Below are 10,622 nucleotides of genomic sequence, written 5' to 3'. Positions count from 1 at the left end.
ACCACAGTGCCTGTCTCATCGGCTTGTTGCAAGAGTTAAACATAATAATCCATGTAAAAGCACCTGGCACAATAGAAGTGATGGGCTAGTGTTAGTTGTAAAAATAAGTGTACTGCAACTACTAATTATTACTATTACTATTATTATTATATTAGGCGGCCATCCACTTTCACCTAGAGTACAGCAACATGTCGTAAATATTCTCCCTGCCTCTGGTCTCGTACACTCCAGTGCATCCTCCTCACAGATACTAGGGTAAATTTCTAGAATACAGATTTTACCTCATTCCTCCCTTGCTCAAAATATTTCTATGGCTCCCTATTACCCTCAGGGAAAAGTCGCTGCTCCAAAATACCAAAATCTCTTAGTCTGCTCGGGCTGCCCTAACAAAGTACCACGGTCTGGGGGCTTAAACAACAGAAATGCATTATCCCCCAGTTCTGGAGGGCAGATGTCTGAGATCAAGGTGTGGGCAGGCTTGGTTCTTTCTGAAGGCTGTGAGGGAAGGCTTTGTTCCAGGCTTCTCTCCTTGGCTTGTAGATGGCTATCATCTCCCTGTGTCTCTTTACATTTTCTTCTTTCACTGCACGCCCTGTGTCCAAATTTCCCCATTTTTATAAGGACACGGGCAGTATTGGATTAGGGTCCCACCCTACAGCAGTATCACCTCGCCTTAACTTAATTAATTACATCTGCAGTGATCCTAGTTCCAAATAAAGTCACATTCTGAAGTACTGGCAGTTAGAACTTCAACATATGAATTTTTATGGGACACAGTTCAACCCATCACAGTCTGCCCTCTGGCCCCCCCCAAAGTTTGTGTCTTTCTCACATGAAAAATACATCCAACATCCCATCCCAACATCCGCAAAAGTCTTAACCCAATTCAGCATCAACTCTCAGTCCAAAATCTCATCCACATGTCATCTAAATCAGGTGTGGGTGAGGCCCAGGGTATCATTCATCCTGGGCCAAAATTCCTCTTCATTTGTGAACTTGTGAAACCAAGCAACAAGTTATCTGCTTCCAAGATGGGTGTAAAGGTCATTCTGTTTTTCCTTTGAATCCAGCTTTTTTTTCTTAGAAATATATTGGAGGCAATTTTTCAAATTAATAGGTAAAGATCTATGTTAACATTTTTAATGCCTTCATAGTATTGCATTTCATGTGTCTTAGCATTTATTTAACTTAACATATACTAATGAGTATTCAAGTTGTTTTCAACCTTTGGCCATTATGAACAGGATGTCTCTCTTTTTTTTTTTACACATGTGAAATTATTTTTATTGATATTTTCATTATAATTCAGAAATTCTGTTTGATCAGAAAACTTATTGCATATAACATACTGTTAAAACCATAACAAAATTGTACTTTTCACTCAGAGGAAGGATTCTTGACCCAGTGTTTTCACAATGCGAGTGCTTGAATTAAACTATGAGCTGACAGCAAAAGATAACTGACATATTGAATTAAAAGCCTCTCTTTTATGTTAAACTTTGACTTCTATACCCAGCTTGATATGTGGACATTTTCCTTCTTTTTTATGTGTATAATTAGACTTGGTAATGTAGCTGTCCCGTTGACAGAGTAAACTCTTGTAACAGTAAGGGTGGGTGACTTCCAGATATCCGAAGGACTCACAGAGTGATTCAGACTGTGCCAGTGTGTGCATTAGCAGTGACTAAGAAAAGCTCAACAAGCAATATCTACCAACAGCTCCATGATTGCTGGGGACGGTGTTGAAAGACTTGATTTCATCTGCACGTTCTTGCATGGAGGCAAATGAAGGTGTGTGTATGTCTCCGGGAGAAGGCATTTAATGAGCCACTACTATGATGCAAGAATGGATGAATGTATTTTTCAAAGGTTTTGGAAGAAACGTAATGGGTGGCCGGGTACCCGTGCCAAGTAGATCGTGTCTGGGACAAAGAATTACTCAGAAACAGTAACTTTACCCAAATGAAGAATAGACTCTGCGGTTAAACAAGATCACCTCCCCCCAAATTGTTAGTTAATCTCCTGATTGTCACTCAGGTTTTTCCCAAACGGATCCATTTGGGGACAGCTGAGTGTTTCCTTCATCCAGCAGATTTATAGCTTTTTCCCCTTCCTTCAGAACTCTGAGAAGAACATGAAGAGGAAAGGTGCACGCACTCTTACACACTCTTCTCTTTGAATTAAAATCTGCAATCACACACAAATATGAAAAATTTTATTTAGACTACTTCATTCTGTGAGTCACAAATACTAGATAAATGCTCCAATGGGTAATGGTACTTATTTTATAAACCTTTGAAACTAATTCCACTCGGCATTATATGTATGTTTCTCCATTAGCTCAGAATATTTCATATTTCCCCTCACGTATTCCTTTGGAGGGGTTAAAAGGTGGTCATTTCTATCTACATTTAACATACTGACTTCCAGTTGAAACATCCAAAGTTATAAACGTGGGAGAGGCAATACTGACTAAATCTAAGGAACATAGTTGCTTGCATCTACTTTGTGTTCTTTCCAACTGACCAGAGCTTTCCCCTGGTTCTTGGTGTGGGAGGATCCCTGGGGAATTAACTAGCCTGATTTCTCATTCCTGCCTCTTTTCCTTCAACTGTAGTGATCTTTTCTATCTTCATTCAATATCTCCTTTAAATTTGGCTGATGTCAGAATACCTCCAATTAGTCTCCCTTTGATTGTAATCTCTTCTCTACTCTAAAGCACCTTAGCAATTAAATACAGCATTCATTGAGAGTTTATTTTGTGATCTTGAATTTTATGTGGGTATCTCTGTTCTTCTCTAGTCTGTAAACTGGTCATCAGAGACCCAAGACGCTATTTATTTGGAATCCCCTAAAGCCACCTCGCACTTTAAATAACACACATATTGAATATAGTATTTTAAACTATACTGTATCTATACAGTAATGAGAAATATTTTAGCTTTTGGACACCATCAATACTTTCTCATTATATTATGTAAAACTATTTATTTACTGTATTAATTAATTTAAAGAGAAAGGGTACTTCAGGTAGTTTTCAGTTCTACTTTGAGTTCATTTTGGAGAAGCGATTTGAAATACAAAATCCATGATTTGGGTTTTGTTTTTTTTTAAATTTATTTTTGGCTGCGTTGGGTTTTCATTGCTGTGCGCGGGCTTTTCTCTAGTTGTGGCGAGCAGGGGCTACTCTTCGTTGCGGTGCATGAGCTTATTGCGGTGGCTTCTCTTGTTGCGGAGCACGGGCTCTAGGTGCGCGGGCTCAGTAGTTGTGGCTCGCGGGCTCCAGAGCACAGGCTCAGTAGCTGTGGCGCACGAGCTCAGTTGCTCTGCGGCATGTGGGATCTTCCCGGACCAGGGCTTGAACCCGTGTCCCCTGCATTGGCAGGTGGGTTCTCAACCACTTCACCACCAGGGAAGCCCGAAAATCCATGATTTTTGAATGTTGAAAACCATTAGACTAGAATGAAAGAAATATATGGAGCTGTATTACATATAAATATTATTATAGCATGGTTTTTTAAAAATGCTTGATAGTTAAGTCAATCTCATTTGATTTTTTATGTTATTTACTATAGCATTTTTTGAAGAACCTTTTAGCAAAAATGCATATCTTTATACAATTTGTCCAGCTTTTGAATACAATTTTCCATACTTTCAGAGGAGATCAAATGATGGCAATACAGTTTGGAAATCCTTGTCACAGATCCATTTCTTAGGATTTTCATCTCGGATATGTTGACTTCCATAAGCATCAGGACCATACTTGCTTGATAAATGCATTGTTGGGACGTACTTTTTATTTTTATGGTAGAAAGAAAATGGCAAAAACATATTGTCATTCACATTTCGAGTCCATTCCTGTCTCTGGAGCTGTGCTCTGGCCCCATTTAGCCCATCGATCGGTTCTGCCACTCGCAGTGTCGGTTCCAGAGGCTTGTAGCGCTGTTCCCATACTTCAGAGACATCGCAGAAGGGTCCCTGACATCGTTTCCTATCAATGGGTGGCAGAATTCCGGACGGAGGAAAGGACCAGGCACTCGGCAAGCCAGCCAGCTGCCAAGGCTGACAGAGTGCTTCGGCTTCACTTTAGGTCTTCAGTGCATTAAAGGCTTTGCCCTCTGTAACCACAGCTCCCATGGATCAGGATCTTTTCTGAACGGTGAGTTGCATAAACCTGGAATCTGCTAGTGTTGGAGGGTCTCCCGCCGAGGTGGGGGGCGGCTGTGGCTCACCGTGGGGACAAGGACACTGGCCAAGGTTATTTTTATGTGCTAACTTGACTGGGTTAAGGGAGGTCCAGAGAGCTGGTAAAGCCTTATTTCTGGGTGTGTCTGTGAGGGTGTCTGTGGAAGATATTTGCATTTGAATTAGTAGACTAAGCCAAGAGATCTGCCCTCACCAGTGTGCGTGGGCATCATGCAACCCATAGAGAGCCCAAATGAAACAGGCGAAGGAAGGGCGGATTCCCTCTCTCCTCTAGAGCTCAGATGTCCATCTTTTCCTGCCCTAGAACTTCAGAGCTCTTGCTTCTCCCACCTACAGACTCTGGCACTTACCCCATTGGCTTCCCGGGTTCTCAGGCCTCCGGACTTGGACTGAATTGTACTCCTGGTTTTCCTGGGTCTCCAGCTTGCAGATGGCAGATCTGGGGGATGGGACTTCTTGGCCTCCATCCCGTGTGAGCCAATTTCTATCATAAATCTCCTCTTCTTTCTCCTATCTGTGTATCTATCTATCATCTCTTCTTGGTTCTGTTTCTCTGGAGAACCCTGACTAATACAGTGGGACAGGCAGAGGATAGCCATTCCCATTCCAAAAGGGAGAGATTGGAAGGAAAATAGGGACCACGGGTCCCAGGAAAGTCTGAAACCTAGCAGGGCAAATTCCTTTTGATTTTAAGGCTTGCGAATAATCCTCTGGCTCAACGGTCTGCCCTCCGGGTTTGTCCCTCAGCCCCCGCAAAAACAACTCAGGCAGTGGACACAGCCAACAACTGGCTGTTCCAAAACACGTTGTTCTTTCACACCTCCATGCCGCGCACTCCGTGTTCCCCGCGGACCAGAGGGCCCTCCTTTCCCTGCTCACTTGGGCCACTCCTCTCAGCCATCAGGCCTCGGCTGAAGCCTTCGTTCTCGCCTGTGTGACCTTCATGGACCACGGCCCCTCCTCCCCAAGGTCAGGAGAAGGGGCTGCCTTTTTACAGAAAGCACCTCTGGCGGGTGAGCTGCCGCTCCGGTGGATCCTTATAGCCCTGGCCTGTAACTGCGGATCCGCCCACCTCCCCACTAGACTGGGTGCCGCTGGATTTCAGGCACCAGCTGTTGTGTATCAGGTGTTAGCCCAGGGCCGGGCGCAGAGCTGCTGTGCGATATGTGAATGCCTGTGTGTCTGAGTGACGAACTGCACAAAGGAGCCTTTTCTGAACACCTACTGTGTGCAGAGCATTGGACTTGGGCTGGACACTCTTGAGAGGGCGGGGAGGAACCATCTCACACTCATCATTAGAGACAACAGATGTATCGCCCTGCAGAGCTGGAGGGGCCCTTGGCAGCAGGCGCTGGCACCTGACACATATTAAGTCATCAGATCCTCAAACCAACCCTGCGACCCTGCGACCCTGTGAGAGATTATGTAGCACAGTGTAAAGGCAAGCAACCAGGGGCCAGCCTGCTTTCAATCCAGGCTTTGCCACTTAGAAGCTGTGTGACTTCGGGCAGTTTATGCCTCCCTCTCTGTGCCTCCGTTTCCTCTTCTGTAAAATGGGGCTAATTGGGGTACCTACCTCACGGGGTTGGAGTGAGGATTCGGTGACTTCATATCTGTCAGGTGTCTGCTGTCACTCAGCTACAGCCAGTTTCTAGCTGCTGCTGCAAAATGCTTGCCAGTGCAAAGCATGCTCATGCACCCAGGGACAGGGCTGGGAAACGTGAGTCCTGTACATGAAATGACTATCGTGCACCAACAGGCAACATGGACAAATAAATGTGTGTATGTGGGGAGGGGGACAGTGACACTGGATGTCTGTTGGTGGCAGCTTCTTCACATGATAAGAGGCCTGGCCTGGGAGGCAAGACCCCGGGCTCCCAGCTCAGTCTTGCACCTGACCCAGTGTGGGACGTGGGGCAAGCTCCCTTCCGTCTCTGGGCTTCACTGCTGGCTCTCCACAGGCTTGGACCTCCCATCTGCAGCATTTTCCAGAAAGTCCCCCCACTTGCCTTGGTGGTTGAGAGACCAATCCTGGGTTGCAGGCGGCCACCAATTGTGCTGTAGCTGTAGCTATGCCTTCACATCCTGCCCCCTGGCTGCACAGTGTGTCTTCCAGCAGGGAAGCACTGCTGCCTTGTGGAATGAGTATAGATGCCACCTGGTGCAATTCGAGTAACAAAACCAAAGGGCAAGGCAGCGGCTTGCCACTCTTCCAGTGAGCTGGGCCATTCGTCTCCCCAGCCCTTTCTCCTGAGCACAGAGGCAAGCAAGGCCAAGAAGATGCTTCAGTACCCAAGTGCATTCTCTCTGGGCACCTCATCACTGCCCCAGCACCTCAGGACCTAAGATGCAGTGCAGTCTTCCTGCCCCTAACATGCTGCCCGAGGCTCTTCCAAGGTGGCACTATATGGGGAATTACGGTACTGGGCATTTGCCAGGAGGAAGAGAGTGTGTGCTTTACATGGGACTGAAATGTCCCTGCTGTTCAGAGAAAGGAGATTCAGAGAAGAAGGCAAAATCAGTGCCTTTTGCAGCAGCCAAATTTCCATCTCATTGCTGTGCGCGGCAACGTGATGCCCAGAGCCAGATCACACAGGCTGGTGTCACGTTGCATCAGCAGCAAAACAAACAGCTTTAGTAATCAAGTCCCCTGGATGCGGTGGCAGATGCCTGGCTGGCGGGGAGGGCCACAGTGATCACTTTAGAGATGTGGGGCTCTAAGCAAGCCAGACATGGCGCCACACCGAGCCTTGAGGAGGGCTCAGCGTCTTCCCCGTCCTGCCCCTGTCCCCAGCCCTGTCCCACAGAAGCCCTCCTTCCCAGTATGCATCATTGTCTGTGAAGCCATAGCCACACACTGGCTCCTCGTTCCTGAAGAGCAAACGTGGCAGTGTGCCACATCACGGGCACCGCCCCGCCATGCCACTTCGTGGGCTCAGTGAGGCTGGTGGAATCGGAGCAGAGCCCTCGAGAAAGTTCTGGACTGTAAATTCTGTAGTGTGGCCACGAGGGACCGCGTTTCTCTCTAGTAGGATCAACAGCAAGCAGAACATTTCCTGCCCCTGATGGAGGCAAGAACCCGCTGTCCCAGCCAACCTCCATGCCAACCTCTCTTGCTCTCTGCTCAGGGCTTGTTCCTGATAATGAAATGGCCATTTTGCCTGTGTAACATTAGTGATTTATTAGTGATTATTGATTTTCTTTTTTAAATTTGTTTATTTATTTATTTATTTATGGCTGCGTTGGGTCTTCATTGCTGCGTGCGGGCTTTGTCTAGTTGTGGCGAGCGGGGGCTACTCTTTGTTGCGGTGCAAGGGCTTCTCACTGCGGTGGCTTCTCTTGTTGCGGAGCACGGGCTCTAGGCGCTCGGACTCAGAAGTTGTGGCTCATGGGCTCAGTAGTTGTGGCGCATGGGCTCAGTTGCTCCACGGCATGTGGGATCTTCCCTGACCAGGGATCGAATCCGTGTCCCCTGCATTGGCAGGCGGTTTCTTAACCACTGCGCCACCAGGGAAGTCCCTGATTATTGATTTTCAGTTGTGGTTTCTTGGGACTGTGGGACAGAGCAAATGGAAGGCGTCCTGCCTGTGGATCTCCATCCATTTGCTTGAGGCCACGGGCTCGGATGCAAGCGGCTCATCCATGGCCCAAAGGGCCGCTTCTGGCTGCTCAGTTTCCTTCCACTCACTGGCTCCCGAAGAACCCTCCCTCCCTCTTCCTCCACAGCCCTAGCTGCAGATGGGAGCGGACAGGGCTTTAAGTGGCGGCTCTGATGATTTCTTTCCATGGCCCTGACTGGGTCCTGTTCCCACCTCTCAGGACCCGCTCTGCCCCCTTTTTCCCCAGAGGCCTCCCTCCTTTATTCTCCCTTAAAGGATTCTTACTTCTTCTGGCTGTCCCACTGCTCCCGGGCTTGGAAAGTGGTGGCCTCCGTCCCGTGGCAGGAAGTAAGCAGAAGCCCCTGGGCCCGTAGTCTGTGTTGCTCGTGGTCTTGGTCCTTCCTACCAGCAGCTTCCTGGGTCTGGAAAGGATCCTAAGCGAGGGGGTTCAACTCCTTCCCCGACCCTGTCCCTGATTCCCGGCTCCAGCTTCCAGCCTGAGAAGGGGCAGGCCCTCCTGCATGTCTCCTGGGCACCTTACCCCAGCACCATACGAGGCGTGGAAGAAAGATCTGTTTTTTTGTTTTTTGTTTTTTTAAAAAGAATGAAAAAGAAGAAGAAGGGAGGGCTACTTCAGATGTGCTTAGCCGCTCCTGTCTCTTACTCCAGTTCTTTCCGTGTGGACGTTCAACAGACGTCACGCGGGTACAGCTCGAGAGCACCTCACCCCAGGTGCACAGCTGCACGCCTCTGTCCTGGCCTCCTTTGCCGCTGTGGCATGGAGGCCCAGGGCAGCTTGTTTGCCATGCGCACGCGCCACATGATGGGCAGTTAGGCTCCCACGGAGGGAAGCTGGCCAATGGGGAGAGGAGATGACAGGTAACTGCTCCCCTTCCTCCCCCTAGTTCCGAGACATATTTCATTTGGCTTCTCAGAGGGTCATATGGCATCAGACAACCAGTCACCCACCACGGTGCATAATTAGATATCATATCCTTGTTCTGGCTCTTCCTCCTTCCCTGTGTTGCCCCCCTGCTCACCCCCACCCCTGCTCTCCGGGCTCCCGTTTCCCAATAAAGATACATGCATATAACCCTTTGTCTTAGGTTCTGCTTTCTGGGGAACCGGGTAGTTGGTACTGTGAAGGGCCTTAGAAATCCTGAGGATGGGATTTGGGAGCTGGATCTCTAACTAGTCAGTGGTAATAAGGACCCCCTTTCTGGTGGACAAAGGGGTGTGGTAAGCTCTGACGTGCAGTGGCATCACAGGAGTTCAGATTTTCACCATGAAGCACGTGGTTCTGCGGTAGCTGTAGCCCTCGAAAGCATGGGAGCAACAGGAACCATTAGGATCTGGGGGCTGTCTGGCTTTTGTTACTTTGAGAAACTTGCCGTAAAGAAAATGGCAGACTTGGGTCAGCCAACCATCAATTCAAAACAGCCTGTGAAAACTAGAAGGAAGCATTTAAAGGGATCCTTGTGTCCTTCAGCAGTAGAGCAGACCATGACGAAAATCCGACCCAATATCAAATCAAAATACAATGCAGCAAAGGAGATTAAATAGAGCCCCAATAGTTTTCTGTATCAAGGTGTCAATGGGAAAACAGTGGGACTTGGAGACCTTGAATGGGGACATTTGGGTGCATAAGCCTGAGACTGTTGAACCCCCATACTCTCTGGAAACCTCCACTACCTCTCATTGCCTTCAGGGTGCTAACCAGGGTTAGCTCTCAGTGTAGCCTAAGCTTGGAAGTACAGTTCTTGTTCTGAAAGAAAGTAGCTTGCATGAGAATTGCAGAAACTGGCTAATACATGCGAGCAAGAATTGTGACAGTGCTGATGGGAGTTGGCTATTGAAGACGGTGGACCCAGTGAATTGACAGGGGAGAATTTATTGACAATAGTGGCACTCACTTGTGCCCAGGGATTCAATGTTCAGACAAAACCATCGGGAAAGGGTCCTAATACTCTGCTGGGGTGCTCCTTGAAACTGGACAAGACAACAGCCTATAATAAATGAGATGGAGTTGTCCTAACGTTCTTGGTATGGTAGCATAATGTTGAGAGATGTGTTAGAACAGATACATTATGTGATACCAGAAAACCTACCATTTGACTGTGTTCCTTGCGTAGAGCAAAGAACGCTTCTGTCATGCAGGCAATATATGAGAGGGGCACTGGCATATTTGAGAATCTTTGTAGGTAGCTGCCTTCTCTAGGTTGAGTGTTACAGTAGGAGATACCACCATGGAACTGGGTTCCTTTGTATCAGTGGAGATGATGAGATTCTATTGATAGAGTGGCAGAGGCCAGGTGGCAACACTTAGCCATTATTGTAATGGGAAGCAAGGTCAGACTAGCAATGGGGTGCCATACCTGCTGGGATCTGTACAATGACCAACAGACCATGTGTTCCTAGGACAGATAGGTGGATCGATAACTAAGGTGTCACTTGAGTAGTGTAATTTTAAACAAAATCTAAAGCTTATGAGCAGAAGGTGGGTGTCAGCCACCACAGTGAAAACCTCAGTTTCTTATTCAGTTTCCAGATCTACGTCACGTTCCAAACCCAGAGCCCAGATTGAAGGGGAGACTGGTTTCCTTGCGGAAGAACCCTACGGTGCCGCCACAGTTCCGTAGGACAAATATTCTCCCAATCCTTCCCCAAAGGGACCTAAGGACATTTGTGATGGTAACTGTGCTAGGAAAAGGGAACTACTTACACTTTTCGAGAACTGTTGAATACAGGGTATGAACTTACATCAACATCAGGAAACCCAAAATGCCATCATGGTTTTCTTGTTAGAGTGGGGACTTA

At 47.5% G+C, this 10,622-nt stretch overlaps 1 pseudogene; it reads right to left on the bottom strand.

Moving 5' to 3' along the window:
* Window positions 1-3,612: 3,612 nt before the first annotated feature.
* Window positions 3,613-4,673, bottom strand: LOC118888394 (annotated as a pseudogene).
* Between the last annotated feature and the right edge of the window lie 5,949 nt (window positions 4,674-10,622).

The sequence above is a fragment of the Balaenoptera musculus genome, chromosome X, assembly GCF_009873245.2.
Source record: "Balaenoptera musculus isolate JJ_BM4_2016_0621 chromosome X, mBalMus1.pri.v3, whole genome shotgun sequence".
NCBI classification, from domain to species: Eukaryota; Metazoa; Chordata; class Mammalia; order Artiodactyla; family Balaenopteridae; genus Balaenoptera; species Balaenoptera musculus.
Note: the sequence above shows the minus strand (reverse complement) of the source record. Positions and strands in the feature narration are given on the sequence as shown.